Here is a 17164-nt window from a genome sequence, read left to right as displayed (position 1 = left end):
CTATTTTTCCTTTCAAGAAATGTCCAGAATCCATCCAGTCCCACCCCCACCTTCCACAGCTATATCTTGGTCCAAACCACTATCATGCCTTCCTCCTAATCCATGTCCCTGCTTCTTGGCCTTGCCCACCTACAGTCTATCCTCAAGATGGCGGCCAGAATGACTCTTCTAGAACACAAATCCTAGGCTCACAAACCTCTAGGGATTCCTCATCCTCTCTCAAGTAAAAACCCAAGTCCTTACCATGGTCTTAGCCCTCTTGCTCTCCTCTGACCCATCTGCTTTGCTCACCTGCTCCAGCCATACTGGTCTCCTTGCTGTTCTCCTGGCACATCGTACTCCCTCCTTTGAACTAGCTATTTCTTCTGCTTGGAGCATCCTCCCCCCAAATACCCTCATGGTTCACTCTATCACTTCCTTCAAGTGTTCGCTCAAATGTCACCTCCTCGGTGAATCCTTTTCTGGTCTATTTTAAAACTGGATTCTTTGTACCCACACCATTAGCCTATGGCCCCTAACCCCCTTCCCTGGTAGTGGGCACCCAGAACAACGCCTGGCATTTAGTAAGTACCTAATGAATATCTCATCGTGAATAAAAGAAGCACTGTTATACGGATAAAGTAACTGAGCTCAAGAAGCAAAAAGACTTAACTCAGAGGCTCACAGCCAGAGTGTACTGAAGTTCAGACCTCAATTCAGATTTGCCAATGACTACCCCAAACTATGTCCTGCCCACCCTACTACATTGTCATTTCCTTTTCCAGATCTGCTACTTCTTCTACTAAGTGCCATGAACCCATTAATTCCCCGGGATGGGAAGAGGGACCACTGAGCTGATAAGGTGTCTGGGGGGGGGGCACGGCCACACCAGCAGTGGAGAGTGGGGGTGAGCTGACCCAGGGCAAGAGTGGTGCACAAGGGACACTTCCCGGTGAGTCAGGAAGTGTGGCTGGGGCCATGTCCACTGGACAGTTATACCCTACTGGCGATGACCTATCCCACCCCTCTGCTTGGTGGTAGACCATCCAGCAATTCCTATCTCTTTGTCCATGCAGGTAGAAACAAGGATTTAAATGGAATTTTCAGTCTGTGGAAAGTTTCAATCCTTATTAGTTTATTCTGAAAGATTCTCAGAGTTGCATGGAGTGTACATGGTATGACTGGTAGGAAAAAAAAAAACAAAACAAAACAAATAGAAAAGTCCAATCACCAAATATGTTTTCCAGTCAGTGCAATAGTTTTGAGGGTTTGTTTTTGTTTTTGTGTTTAAACAGAAGCCACCTCACGTTATGGTATGATGTGGAATATTGTTTTGGTTAAAACTATGCTAAGAACTGGTAGTGGTATGCCTACGTTTCCCACCCTGATTCTCATAGCACTTGGTGGAGGAGGAGACGGGTGAGGCAAGGGGAAAGGCTGCCCAGAAGCAGGGCAGGGAGAGGAAGAAAGCTAAGGCAGGAATATGTTCCTTCCATGGCCTGTATCAGTGACTAAGAAATGCCGGTCCAGACACAGACACCATCCACAGTCTTGTTGGTGAAGAAAAAAAAATGACAGCCCTGTCACCAGCACCATCTTTGCTCTGTTTCATGCCACCAATTTAGCTCAATATTGACAGAAAAGGAAATGCCAATGCCATGCTCATGAAGGTTCATGTTGCTAAAGGTTGCAGAGCACATACTGTTCTACAATCACTTCCTTGCTGACATAAACCTCACAAGTGAGACGTTTCATTATTCATTACTGAGAACCCAGGATGGTGAGCTCTCTGCACAGATTGGGGCGTCGAGGGTGGGCATGATGAGCAAATGGAGTTCGGAGGCCTCGAAGGTTCCATCGAAACGTCTGACCTGGTGGGGAGGAAAGAGCAGGTGTGTGTTAAAGTGACGACCCCTTCTCAGCTGCATCTCATTCCTCCCAGTATTTTTCCTCAGAAGCAGACTTCAACTTAACCAGGGAAAAATGAAAGACCTGTTACAGATTCCTGAATTAAAAAAAAAAAAATTCTAGCTTGACTTTACAGAACACATGAAGCCAAAGGATCTGGCATTCTGACATAGTCCACGGCGGTTTCTACCCAGACTAAACTTTCTGGCTCTTTAGCCTGAGAAGCAGACATCGCTCTGCATTTGAAGGTGATTTTAACTGCATTAACTAACATCAGGGCCACCAGTTCATGTCTATATTTTTCGAGCAGTGACAACTCTCACGTCTGCAGTGCCGCTGCCCTTCACCACCCTGGACCTGAATGCCCTGAGCGTTCATTACTTGGACCAAGCAGGCACCCGCGTATTTGCAGGTACCATAGAAGACAGTGTGATCTAGGAAAGGGCCCTGGACCCAGACAGATGGGAGCTCCAGCTCTGAGACTTGCTGAGAGCTTTTTGGCAGATGACTTATCCTTCCCTCCCTGCAGCTCTGTCATCCGTACAGTGAATACAAACATACTTGATTTATAGAAGTTCGAAGTGAGGAGTAAATGTTGGGGGGCCTGTACAGTGCAGGGACATAGCAAAGGCTCAGTTATTATTTTAAAAGTAAATACATAAACACATGGACCAAGAGATGCTCAAAATGGGAATGTAGCTTTCTAACTGGCTCTCTCAATCCTTGCTGAGCTACTCTAATCACGTATGTACTGATTTCTCAGGAGAGAACTGAAGCGTAAGCAATCCCATCCTTGAAAAGGAGCTACCCCATCCCCCAAGCTTGGAGACAAGTCTTCTACATTTTCCTCAAAATGGAACATCGGTTTGCTTGTCAACATACTCAAGGACAAAGCCTCTCAGTCCAATGACATTAAGTATTACATTTAGGCACAAGGTTTCTCTTCGGATTTTTGCAACCCCTTGCCCTGTCTCACCACAACTATGGTTAAGGACAGCGTCATCTTTGACTCACTAGCCACACATCCTCTGCTAACCTGTGAGTCCATAAAAACTATCTGTATAATCATGGTGTAGATTTCAGGCTATAAATCCTGTTTAAATGCACATGCCCAAACCTGAAGTGGGTTGGAAACAGTCTTTTGACAGATGAGGTCCCAATTTTAAATGGCGTAAAACAGGGCTGTATGCTAGGCCCCTCTCCCTCCAGACCATCGGGGTTAATTATTTGGCACAGCTACCAGGTTGAGTTCGAGGATGCCCTCCAGCCAGCAGAGAGAGAGAGAGACAAGAGTCTTCCCTGGTGTTCCTGTGAATTTACTGTTCGGAACTTGGGGCAGTTTCTGAAGCTGTCGGGCCTGTCATTTGATGACTGTTGGAAGGTCCAGCGGAGCATAAGCTGTAGCCCCGGGGGTTAGGGAGGGGCAGTGCTGACACTCAGGCCCAGCTCAGGGTCTGGCTCCTCAGCGGCTACTCGGCTACTCGGGTGGGAACTTTGGACCTGCAGGGAGCTGGGGGATGGAGTCAAAGCCCCAGGTGCCCCAATTCGCCCAGGGCCCTGGGCCACCGGTGTGGAAGGAAGGATGCTTGCACACGATGCAATGCTGGCTAAGGCTGGCCAGCCTGCAAGCACCTCCAGGGCTCCTGCCTCAGGTGCCCCGGATAAGCCGGCCTCTCCAGGATGCTAATGAGGGGATCCTTGGAAAGAACCCTGACCCTCGGGGCAGCAGATGAGGCCTGCAGGGCGGTGAGCGGCTTCCAGGGAGGGGCTACGCGACCTGCTGGCCTTCCGAGGGCAAGGGAGGACCGTGCTTCGCAGGGCCCCATATGTCACAAACCCAAAGAGAACAATGTTAAGGAACATTTGTCACCCAGGCTCTGGGTCTCAGCTGTGGTGCTCTGAGACCCCACCCCTACATATCTGCTTTCCTGGTCTTGGTTCAGGCTCCCGGGAAACATTTCCCCGCACCTCTTGCCCCCAAATGCTGTCGCGGATGGTGGCTTCTGCTGCTGTGAACACTGTGTCCCCATGGTGGGGGTGGGAGGCTGAGCGGTTAAAGCACTCAGGTAGGAGAGGAGGAGGATCGACACCCCAGCCTTTCTCCCCACCGCCAGTGGGGTACTTGATGGCCTAACAAAGTGGTGTTTTGTGGGAGCGCTGCGAGGCAACTTTTTTTTTTTAATGTGTCAGTTTGTGGATCAAACAATGGCACATATTTTCTAATTTGTTAGTTTGATTTAAAACACCAAAATAGGGATGCCTGGGTGGCTCAGCTGTTGAGCATCTGCGTTCGGCCCAGGTCGTGGTCCTGGGGTCCTGGGATCGAGTCCCACATCGGGCTCCCTGCATGGAGCCTGTTTCTCCCTCTGCCTGTGTCTCTGCCCCTCTCTCTGTGTTTCATGAATAAATAAATATTTTAAAAAATAAAAACAAAACATCGAAATGACTCCATGGAGGTATTAGTCTGAGCCCACCCCCCAGATGTCAGGGACCCGTCTGTGAGTGACCCAGGACCTCGCCATGGGAAGGAGCAGGACCTGAGTGCCCAATGCAGCGATTCCACTGCGTGGGGATCATTACCTTTACATGGTTACCTTTACATCTGTTACCCGGAGCTCCTATGGCTATCCCAGGGGGTGTAGCCAGAAAAGGCCAGTGTTACCAAACTGAAACCAAAATCACCCTGTTTGGCAAACACCCTCTAATGCTGCTGTGGATGCTCCCTAATGGGCCCCAGCAACAGATCCACAGAGGGAGTCTACTGAGGGGCTGGCTTGTTGGAGTAGGAGTGTTTTTCCATAGGACTTCCACTCTCCTCCCTTCTTGGGGAATGTAGGAGAGAGCATCTCCCACTTCTGTCCCCACCAACTTGCTTTTGCTACCCAAGGAAGGAATGGCTGACCCGGTCGGTCAGAGCTCGAATTTTTTCTGCCATATTCTTATAGGTGGCAGGGTGATTGGGTCTTGGAACAGGAGAAACAGGCTCTGGCCTATAGAATTCAGTTTTTCCTTCCCACTCCTGTGTTTCCTGTCTCCATGTAGTGGGAAAACCAAGAAGGGGTTCTCACCAGGGGAGGATAACTATTCTCCTTCTCTCTCCCTGTTCAGCCCTGGTTGGGTGAGTGAGAGGGTGTTTGACCTACCCAGCCAGGCGGGTTAGTGGTTGGAATCTGTGCCCCAGGTATTGTCCTGGGCCTGAAGGCACATGTGACTTCATGAACCCCATGGCAGAGATTTCAAGGTCAGAGACAGGAGGTCATAGACCCAAATCATACTTCCTAACATATTCGACAAGGTAGGCTAAGTGGTTGTAAAGACAACGTGGAAGATCATCTCTCTCGTGTTTCAACCTAAGGTGACCTCCTCTGGGTTGCCAGACAACTCGGCTCCACACAGTCATCCTGGGTCCCCGGCTGACAGCACCTGTCCCATCTTCAATGCGTGGTTTCCAAGGTTGCTCTATTCCAGCCATCCGGAAGGGGGGTAGAGAGCAGTACAGGGCCAGAGATTCCACTCAAGCAAATGAGGTGGAGGTTGCCCATGTTGCTTCTTCCCACATCCCACTAATGGGAGCTCAGTTGAAAAACCTCATCTACTCTACAAGAGGCCGAGAAATGGGAGCATGGATTTTGGTAGACAGCTAGCATTCTCTACTATAGAGGAGTTATTGAGCTTTGGAAGGAACTACAGTCTGCACTTTTACTCAAAGGTGGACACTCTATAGGAACATGCTACAATGTTCGTTTGTGTATACCTGGGTAGTAGACTGGTAAGTTATTCATAAAAAATGCTCAAGCCCGAACCATCTTTTGCCTATAAAGTGTTAGAGAACTCTTTTCATGTGTTCTACTACTTGAGCAGATTCAAAGATTTGGGGATAAAAATAAATACAGGTTCTTCTACACCTCATGTAGGCTGTCTTAGGATGGAAGAGTCCGCCTTAGGACTCCCAGCTTAATACATTTTTAACAGCTTTATTGCCCATCAAATAAATCAATGATTTTATGACCCATTTCTGGTAAAGAGTAAGTTGTGGCACCTTTTAATTAAGAGACACAGCCTAAAGGATATATTAGTTTCACTCATTTAGGTTCTCCAAGCAATAATCCTAACTTCCTATATTGCCAACTTCTCTAGGTGAGATAATTAGAAAGTCACATATCTGGACATATAATTTTAGTTGCCATTCTCTGTACCCCACAAAAAATATTGATGAGGTTTTTTTAAGTTATGCACCTGAGATTTTTGAGGCACAATATTTTACATATCTATTTAGGATCATTTATTTTCTTTCATTAAATAGTAGTTGAACACTTCATCCTTTAAATTGCTCATGATTTCTCATATAAGTGCTCATGCAGTAAATTCCTAAAATACTGACCTGGAAAATTTTCTATCTTTAAATGAATATAATGCATTTTTTTTCCTTACAAGAACCATACAATTTATCCACTCCCCCGTTTGTTCTCGTTTCCAAGAAGTTGATTTAATAATCAATTATAATGACTGGTTATATTCTGATGCCTTAAATCTATATGCCCCAGCTTGTTTTATGTCTTCATAAACTTTTTTACTTTGGAATAATTTTAGATTTATAGAAAAGTTGTAAAATAGTACGAATAGTTAGTATACCTTTCATCCAGTTTCCCCTAACATTAACATCTCAATTATTTGTCAAAACTAAGAAATTTACATTGGTGCAATATTATTAACTAAGCCACAGACTCTGGACAACACCAGTTTTTCCACTGATGTCCTTTTTCTGCTGCAGGATACTATACTGCATTTACACCAGCTGGCTTTAATAGAAATATAGTATCCTGGCTGAAAATCATTCCTAAGAAATTTAATGACTAGAAACTAGAATGTATTTATTTATTTAAAATTTGCAAAAGATTTTTTTTCTCAAAAAAAAAAAGATAGAGACATTAATTTATCCTTAGGGCAAACCATTCCTTTGTTTGGGGGGAAAAACTCTGGGATGTTTAGTTACACAAATATAAAGCAAATACCCATACTGTGTGTCTGTTGATGCCTTTGGAACAACCTTAAGTAACTTTAAATACTTAGAAGTATTTAAAGCTGTCTTAGAGAAGACAGCTCTTGGGACAGAAAATGGGGACTTGGGAGGAAAGCCCTGGATCTCAGCTAGGGATGAGGAGTCTTTCTTCTCTCCTAGCCTTGGATTTCAAGTCATGAGGATGAGTCATGAGATGGATTCCCAGCAGCGGAGATGAGCCAGCCAGACCTGGCTACCTGGACACAGGTTGAGCACCACCGGTCTTGTGAGGCCGGATTTGGATCTGCTGGGCTCTAACAGATGCAAAATTGAGATACCCACTAAATTGTACTTCTCCTGTGCTAAACTCTCAAACAAGTCTTACCCAAAATTGCAACTTAGTCTCAGCTGTTCTATGGGGAAATTAAGGGTCAGGCTTGGGAGGGAGTGGCAAAGAAATCTGTAACCTCTCTCCAAATGCCACAGGCAGTCTGGCTTAGAGAAGAAGCTACAGGTTTTACGTCTCTAAATACATGTAAGACCTCATTCTCAAGACCTCTAAGAAATATCTAGGCGCGTTTGATGGAGAGTTAACTTCTGGTGGTGCCAGGCAAAGGGGGTATTAAATGTGACTTAGTTTCATGGCCCCAGACTACAAAGGTCTAAATGTACTAGGTTATACTGGTGATTCTGCTCTGGTTTATTTTAATTGCTTCAATTCATTTATTCATGCATTCATACTTATGGAGCACCTGCTCGGTGTCAGGCACAGTTCTGGGCACTGAGAATGAAGGAGGAAAAAAAAGACAAATCTGACTTCATAAAAAAAAGTCCCTACTCACATGGAGGAAAAGACATTGCAGAGTACATTGTGTGCCTTCTAAATTCTATTGAGGAGTGTAGAGAATTATCAATATTTTAATTTCTAAAGCTATGATTTTATTTAGGTATGGTTTTACTACTGATAAAAAAAAACTCTGATTGGATCCTTAAAAATTAGAAGGATTTATTAGATGTGGTTCATCAAGGAGGTTTGGGGAGCACATCTCCAAACTAAAATAACTTTCTGAGAAGAGAAAGGGCCCTCTTATGACTTTTAACTCTCCTGTACCCCAGGCCCAGGGGTAACCTTTGAGATTTCCTTTTGGCTTATGGCCAAAATCTAAATACTATCTTGGCCACTTACATCTGAAAAAAGCAGAACAATAAAGTCCTTAGAAACAGAGAGTCTTTAGACATTTCTTTTGAAAAGATTACTAGAATAGAGCTTCTAAATCTTCTAATTGCCACTGCTGACGTAGTCTGTTATAAAAACACAATAGTGAATAGGCAAGAACCAGAAGATTCCAAATTGTCAAACATCGCAGAGATACCATAAATCATCTCTCTTAAGAAATATGGTTGTCAAAGCCTGTGACTCTGATTGCAAAGACATCTGTGACTAAATAATGCTGGTTATGGAAATTGCTGAAAAGTTATAAATAAAACGTTAAATAATACAGTACAGCTAATTCCCCAGGTGTTGTTTCTATTCTCAAGTAAGGATCTACATGAGCCAAGTGACAGCATACAGCTTTCCTGTGGGTGGAAGTCTCTAGAGATACTGTTCACTCACATTTGCTTATGTCCTTTTGCTTGATCAGTTGCAAAAACATTATTATGTCTTGCTTTGTTATTTCTTTTCTCCAATCCACATTAGTAGCCTGTTCTTATAAATAATTCAGCATCTGCCTGGGCATTCGTTGGCAATATTATCTTACATGATGTTATATAGGAAGTGGGAGGGCAGTAATGCTCAAATATGGGGAAATAATGTGTCTTTCAATTGCTCATATTTGCAAAGTGATTCCGTCACATACTTTACCTCTGAACTTACACTGAACTTTCTCTTCCAGAAAGTCTGGTTGCATGGACTCAAGCCTGCTGCAAAACTTGATATAACTGAAACTTGATAAGAAAGTTCAGTCCAGTCAAGTGTACCTACACGATGATCTACTCTACCTGTAATTCCTGGTGTACCTGCATCTACTTAGATGCTCAAACAGGCTTCAAAGGAAGCATGTCAGATCATCTGTACATACTGTGGGACAAGCAGAACCTTTTTTTTCTCCCAGCAAAATCGTAGAAACCAAATGTTATCCCAGTCTCAATTAATCCCACATAATGCCAAAAGAATACAAAGGATTAAGAATATGGAGGATTTTATGAACACAGAACTCAGAATTTAACTTTTTTAAACAATTTGAGATAACACTGTAAAAATTTCCAGGGCAGCTTGTTTGTTTGTTTGTTTAAAGGTTTATTTACTGGGATGCCTGGGTGGCTCAGTGGTTGAGCGTCTGCCTTCAGTTCAGGGTGTGATCCTGGGGTCCAGGGATTGAGTCCTGCATTGGGCTCCCTGAGAGGGGCCTGCTTCTCCTTCTGCCTATGTCTCTGCTTCTCTCTCTGTGTCTCTCATGAATAAATAAAATCTTAAAAAACATTTTTTATTTATTTGAGAGAGAGCAAGGATGTGCACAAGTTGGGGGAGGGGCAGAGGGAGAAAGAATCTGCAAGCAGGCTCCCCTCTGAGCACAGAGCCTGACATGGAACTCAACCCTATGACCCTGAGATCTTGACCTGAGCCAAAACCAAGAGTCGGCCCCTTAACTGACTGAGCCACCCAGCCGCCCCTCCAGGGCAATTCAGAGGCAGGCCTCCACATTTGAGATTTGTGGTAGGAACCGTGCTGGCTTAGTTCCCACAGTATACCCTGCACATTTTTGGAGCTATTGGAAAGTTCACCATAACTGCAACAGGCAGTCATCTTCTGGTTTCTAAATAGAACTAAGGAAAATAAACTTTGAAAAACGGAATGGAGTTCATTTTGGAGCAGTTATGTTTACACCTCTTTTGATTGTCAAAGACTAAGAGTATACCGTTTCTAAATCATGAAAACCTATAGGAATTCAGGTCAAGTGTTGACACAGGATCCTTTGCACATGCTGTTCCCTCTACTCAAAACGCTGTTTCCTTCCTGTCCACTATGTCTAACTTCTAATCTAATCTCAATTTATCCTTAGGGTCTTGGCTTCCCTGATACCTTAGACGGGGCTGAGTGCCCCAATATATGCCCATATGTTGCTGTCTTTCTCCACTTTTAGCACCATCCTTTTGTCTTTAGTGGTTGATTGATGTCTGCTTCTCTCGCAAAACATAATTGATATTGGAAGTAAAGTCCGAACAGAGCTGTACAAATTACAATCATCGCCTTTTCCCTTATTTTTACCCATCATTCTAATCTCATGATAAACAATGCAATATAGTTACAACTCAACAACTCTCCTTTACATAATTTTTACAACATGCTTCAATTAATCTATATACAATATCATCTTTCATTCTCATCCACCATCACCTCCCAACCCTACAATACCCCATAAATCACCAAACCCCCGAACTTTCAATCCCCAAAAATATACACACCAACTCTTCCTAAACCTACATCCAAACTCATTCATCAAATCCTTCATCCCCCTAAAACTTTACCCATCTCAATCCTATCTCCCCCCCCCCACTTCACCCCACCTCCTTTACACTCTTTCCCCCCCCTTTCCTTCACACCTCCTTCTACCCACAATAAACACTTAATTCTAAATATCTCCCCTTTTAATTTCCCACCATACATAATCCAATCACCCCACAATAAAAAAATCCCATAATCACAAAAAAACACCAATAAAATACCCAAAAACCTACTTAATCCAAAATAATTAATTCAACTAACAAACACAACAACAAATTATTCCACAACCATACCTTATAACCTAAATTAAAAAAAAAAAAAATACAACACCATATACTACCACAAATCACATATACAACAATATTAAAAACAACCAACAACACAATCTTTCCCCCACACCTTCCCCACAAACTAAAATATAAAATATCCCCCCCATCAACAACAAACACCCTCATCTACCACAAAACAAATCTATACACAATAAGCACAAATGCTGTACAACTATACCCAACAAACCACCAAAACCATCAATTATAAACCCTTGATTTGATTCACCTTATACATATACTACATCTCTGCTTAATCAACATCAATCAACTCTATTAAACTTATAAAAGGCAAAAACCACTCATTACGATTCCCATGCTGAACCGAAGGGACTCCCGGACCTCTCAGGTGTGCATACCAGACATTGACCTATATCATTAATATTTCACACAATATTTTCTTTTCATTTAGTGAAATGGAATATTTAAAATCTTCTATAACCCCTTGTGATTAAAATACACTTTTCTATACACCCTCCCATCCATGGGTATATGCTTCCAGAAAAATCTCTAGTTTTCTAGATTAGTAAGGTTTTTAAAAATTCATAACTGAATACATTTGATTTCTTACTTTCTATAAGGCAAACCAGGCTCTTTGATGGCTTGTCTGGTCCAAAGAGAAAAGAGTTTCTAAAATTAGTATGAAGCCAGTCCTACTATGACATAATAATGAATAGAATCACTGATTTCATAAACCACAGGACTCAGGGTCCATGGGAAAGTCAGCCAGGCTGACATTCCTGGAGGAATGAAAGCTCGAATGAAAGCTCCTCCAAAGTCAATGCTAGAAATAAAAAATGAGGAGCCATGATGTTTCCATTTATAAGAAATCTTATCGTATAGGATGGATTTCAGCAGTGGCCACTCTTCTAGTGTAACTGCCTCTCAGACAATGACATGTTATAGGACACAATAAAAAGGGGGGAAAAGTACAGCTAAAGAACTACTCTGTCTAGGATTGCTATTTGTGACATGGGGCCTTCTGTGATGCCAGTTGTTACCTTGAAAAGCTTTTTTTAAAAAAGTAATCCCAATCTTAGAAAACACTAATAGATCCTCAAAGTGTAAAACCCTCTTTGCCAGCTTTAACCTTTCAAACCTACATGTTATCAGATGAATACATTTAATGGATAAGATGTACTCGGGTCTCGTATAATAGAGATCTGATAATTAAGGATTTTGAGGGGAAAAAAGCCCAACAGACAAGATCTTGTCTCAAAAGTTTTATCCCATTTTCATGTTTCTAATGAAATTTGGTTTCCAGAGATGATGCCAGAAGAAGTAGAGAAGTGGCTTTAACAGCACTCTTGTGGGGTCTTTTTGTTGTTGTTTGGTTGGTTGTTTTTATGTTTGCTTTGTTCTGCTTTTGCAATTTTGGGTGTTTAATTGCTGTTGTTCTTCTAAAATGGTAGTTTTTCTCCCTTTAGTCCATTGCATCAAGTCACTGGATTTCATGTTTTGAATACCTAGCATAGGCCAAATGCTTTATGAAAGGAGCACTACTCAAACTTGAGGAATAAAGCATTAAGATGCACACTGCCCTTCACCTGGAGAGCTACATTCCACTAGTTCTTTTCAGTAGTTTGCTCCTGTCAACATGGCTCTTCATTCTTCTTAGCACACATGATTTATACATCTTTAACTATGGTACAGATTCTTTCAAGACCTCTCCTTATAACCCTAAGATAACTAAGTATCTGAAACATTTGCTTGTTAATTCATGCCGAAATAGTAGAGACTAAATCATCCCAGGTTTCCAGCCAAATGAAGACTCTTCCCTCTAGTAGGTCACCAAAAAAGGTGAATGCGCCTGCATGTAAAAATACCCATCAAGTCCAGAACTGCTCATAAGAGTCCCAGAAACCTGTCTTCCTACCAAAAGATTCCAATTGGAAATGTAAGAAAATAGGTTCAGTAGAATAAGGCAAGTTTCAACCTTTGGATAACTAGCTCCAGGCAGGGCGAACTCCATCCCAAATTTGTTTATGGCATGCTGTTATCTCTTGGGTTGGGACAGAGACCAAGGAAGATCTGACCTGGGGATCTCAGGAACACTATATCTCAGGCTCATAGATGCACTTGGCAGAGACCTTCAAAGACCCAAAAGTTCTATAGTCACTGTCGTGACATCACTGTGGGAAGACCCAGTGTTAGTTCAGGTGCCATGTTTGAAATAAAAAACAGTCTGCTCCTCTGAGCCAATAATGCAGACTTGTATGAACCATGTTGTGCTCCAACCCAGAGAAATGTGACCAGTTTGATTGAATAGGAAGAGGTCATTTTCCAAGCTGGTTGAATTCTAACAGAATTTCCTAAACAACAAGAAAGAAACATGCTGTTTCCCTGCAACCAAAGTAGAGTAGAAAAGAATGATAAAGCACTCAGGAGTGAGTTCTGGCACACAAAGAAATTTTAAAAACGTGTACATGGAAATACAGGCCTTCCTAGAGGTGAGGTGGAGTCTCACAGAGATGCAAAATGAAGGAAATGCTTGGAATCGAGCATCCACCGGTCAGGAACACCACCCTCCACCTGCTCTGGACACTGCAGGCACTCAGTAAATGCTTGTTGACTTGAATTAACATGCTTCATTGTTCTAAAATGTAGTCCAAGGCTTGATTAGCTAGCCCACACAAGCCCTCAGGAAAAAAAGTTATTCTTAATGTACCTCCATTTTATATTTGGAGAATGAGAGACATGAAATGGTTAAGTGACATCCTCAGGACACCTCATGAGTTAAAGGTAGAGTCAAGACAAGAGCCCAGATGCACAAACACCCACCAGGCACCACTGAACTGGCCAGATAATAAGAGGGCCAGTTGCTGAGGGGGCAGGAACTCCAAGATAAATGGACTGAGTCTAGGCTCAGAGAATTTTTAGCTCCCTCAACAGATGAAGGAACTTGAAATTAACTCATCAAACTCTCCCAATGCTTGGCTCAGGAAATTGGAGCTTCCAAGTTCAAGTGAGAAGTTATGGAGGAAGAATTCTAAGATGGCATAAAGAAGACTAGACAAATGGCATGTTCTCACAGAAAGGGCATGAGCTCTGGAGGCAGACAGTCCCAGCTTTGAATCCAATTCTACCATCACCAGCTCGGACCTGAAGCAATTTACTAACGTCTCCAAGACTCAGTTTCCTCTTCTACGAAACAAAAATGGTAATAACCATCTTGCAGAGTTGATGTTGAAACTGAAGATGTTTTATAAGCCCCAAACATGAACGCTAGTCCATAACAGGCGGCGCTCAGAAACAAGCCAACAAACAAAATGCCTGTTACAAGTACGATTCCAGTAAGAACAGAGAGCATTATACATATAGAAGATGTGTGAAGGTTTCCACCAACCTGATGAAAGGAAACCTAAAACCTAAAATAAGATACATGGACAGTGAGGCACTCAATCTGAAGATCACAAGGATAATTTTTTCTGTATGAGAAAAATGCTATCCAGCAACTCACGAGCAGATGTCACCCTGGAGTGGTGCCCTTGACACAGGGCAGACTGCCTTCCATTGTCTGTTCTCTCTCTTACTCTTTCAATTATGGCTTTTAATATTTGATGTTCATCAGATATACCACATACTCCATGGTGCTAAATCCAATGCCATATAGATTATGTTTCTTCCTTAATTGTAGCTGACGGAATGTTACCTTACAAATTGCATATTTAATAGAGTCCCAAGATTGAGGGCAGCTGTAATGCACACTTAAACGTGTCCAAAGACTTAAGAAAGAGTTTAATTACTTAACATCACATCCAATGGCAAGATTTGTGACAGAATTGGCTACTGAAAATGCATTTGGGGGCTCTCACCTTCCAACCAAAAGGTATGTTAAACCAATGTAGTGAGGTGCATTTAGAATTTTATTTAGCAATATAATGGTTGATATTATCTATTTCTCTGTATTAAAGGGGAACCATTCCTTTTTCACATGAAACTGATTTCAAAGGGAGTTACATTTCTGAGAGAGGTACTTGAGAGATCTGTACATGGAAGCCTCAGAGACCACAGATGTTAAATAGTATCAGTATTGAAAGAACCTCAGTGGTCTGCTGAAAGCCTTGAAATATGTACCAATTACATACATGGCTGCAGTCCAGGTGCCATTTAAAGATCTGAGGTAATACAGTGCCTATTTAGAATAATTTGAACATTACCTCCAAAGAGCAATCACATTAAGAAAACAGAATAAGACAAAACAAAACAGGATAGGGAAAACAATTTGATTCCCATTAAAAAGTTAAAAATCCTTACAACTTTCTCACTTCTCTAGGTTGATATAAGTCAGAAGACTTCATGCTGAGGAAGGCCAGGAATATAAAAGGGTAGGTTTTTAAATTAAATTTACCACTCTACAGTTTCCTTTAACACAATCAAAGCCAAACTTTTACAGGGATGTTTTCCCAATAATAAAGTCAAGCAATTTCACCATCTAAGACATTTTCATGTCTACTCAACAGTTTTGTTTACACAGTACCTTATTTTTTTCAAAATTAAATTTCATACTTGTAAATTTTGATCAACAAACTAGTCTTAGTTTCCCAGACTTCCTGCTCAATCCTGAATGGCCTAGAGGGTACTATGAAGTCAGGGAAGTTTGTAAGGGCTCTACTTTCTCTGTCTTCCTCTAAATGTTGGGGTTTCACTAAGCTCCATCTTTTCATCTTCCACTCTCTTCTCACCTACTTTACAGAGTCTCCCTGGGTGATCTTACTCACTTCTCTCTACATGCTGATGACTTTCAACTCTCTACCTACCTCTAGCTCAGCTCTCTTTCCTGAGCTTCAGATTCATATCTCCAAATGCCTCCTAGACATCCCTGCTTGGATATCCCATTCTCAATTCACCCTGAACATCATGGAGCCCTTCTTCTCCAACAAACATACTTCTCTTCCACCTTTCTCATTTTCCTTACTGGTGCCATGATCCAATCACTTAGTCCAGAAACCTGAACACAGTGCTATAAGAATACAGAAGAAACGTCAAGTATAGTAGTAATTTACTGCAGGGAGGGAAAGCAGAGAGGCACTCCAAGTGACATAATGTAATTACAGAGACACCCAAATGAGAAAGAGCATGGCAGGTGTATTATTAATTTGGATTGGGTAGGCTCAACTGAGATGATAAGTAAATCCCACGATCTCAATGGATTTTTTTTTCTCATTAAAAAAATCTGATGCCAATTGGTCAGTTTTATTGCAACATAAATTCAGGACTCAGTCTGCTTCTGTCTTGCAACCCACCATCTTAGATTTCTGCACTTCCTGGATTATAGACAAAACATGAAGAACTCAGACCCTCTCTTAGTTTCCTTGAACCAGAAGTGCCATATCCCTTCTGCTCACTTTTCTGTTGTCAAGTATTTGATCATTGTCCCAACCCAACTGCAAGAGAAGCTAAGAAATATCTTCTCACGTGCCCAGGTAGTGAACACCACTGTCTCTACCACAACATGTTTAGAAAACTATGGGTGGCATATCTGGAAATCAATGGGGATGATGAGGGATGATATGTGTTGTGGGGAATAAGCGGCTCCAGTGCCAGGAGAGCCAGGAAGGAAGGTAAAGTCAGAACCAAAAAAATACCAGAAGGTTTGAGTGGGGTCAAGAGCCTGAGTGAGCATCATGCTGAGGACAATGGGATTTTAAAGATGAGAATAGTGCAAACACAGGGAGATGTAGTCAACAGAGAATCTGTGAGCTCAAACTTCCCGACCTGTGGCACCCAAAATAAAAGGCCAGCTCCTGCTCCCAGGGCCAGCCTAGGGTTCCTATTGCTTTGAGAATCAGTGGAGTCCAGACAAAGGTCTGGAAACCAGCCTAAAAGCAAACAAATGAAAAAGGTCCTGGTGGTACTGTGATCACCATCTCTGGACACTGCATGATTCTCCCTTAAAAAAAAAAAAAAAATATATATATATATATATATATATATATATCTTATTTATTTATTCATGAGAAACACACACAGAGAGAGAGAGAGAGAGAGAGGCGGGGACATAGGCAGAGGGAGAAGCAGGCTCCCTGCAGGAAGCCCAATGCAGAGACTCCATCCCAGAACCTTGGAATCATGCCCTGAGCCAAAGGCAGAGGCTCAACTGCTGAGCCACCCAGGCGTCCCATGACTCTTTCTTAAAGGCTTCGGCCCACACTTCCCTGTTGGCATCCCAGCTCCCAAAGTAGGTTCGCCTCTGTTCTCTCTGGGTTCATTCAGCCTGGCTTTCTTTTTGACTTTAGTGGGTGTGGTTTCTTGCCCCCTTTGCTTCTGAGAAGGCTCCACCTCCAGCCTGTATCCACCCGGGCTGACTTCCACTCTGTTTTACATTCAGCTGTCCTTGGCCAGTTTCGTCCAGCCAAAAGACAAAATAAAAACAGTAACACTTACTGAGTGTTTAATACATGCCTGGCACTGTTCAGGCATTTTACATACATATGATACACACAA

General features: G+C 42.5%; 1 long non-coding RNA gene across 2 annotated transcripts in view; it reads right to left on the bottom strand.

Annotated features, from left to right (window-relative positions):
• Positions 1 to 1174: 1174 nt before the first annotated feature.
• The window catches only part of LOC129511424 (uncharacterized), a 95808-nt gene continuing 79818 nt past the window's right edge, over positions 1175 to 17164 (bottom strand). For both annotated transcript variants that reach the window (XR_008664820.1, XR_008664818.1), the window contains exon 3: positions 1175 to 1850. This is a non-coding gene — a long non-coding RNA (uncharacterized LOC129511424). The remainder of the gene's footprint in view (positions 1851 to 17164) is intronic.

This window comes from Nyctereutes procyonoides, unplaced genomic scaffold, assembly GCF_905146905.1.
Source record: "Nyctereutes procyonoides isolate TBG_1078 unplaced genomic scaffold, NYPRO_anot_genome, whole genome shotgun sequence".
In the NCBI taxonomy this organism is placed as follows: Eukaryota; Metazoa; Chordata; class Mammalia; order Carnivora; family Canidae; genus Nyctereutes; species Nyctereutes procyonoides.
Note: the sequence above shows the minus strand (reverse complement) of the source record. Positions and strands in the feature narration are given on the sequence as shown.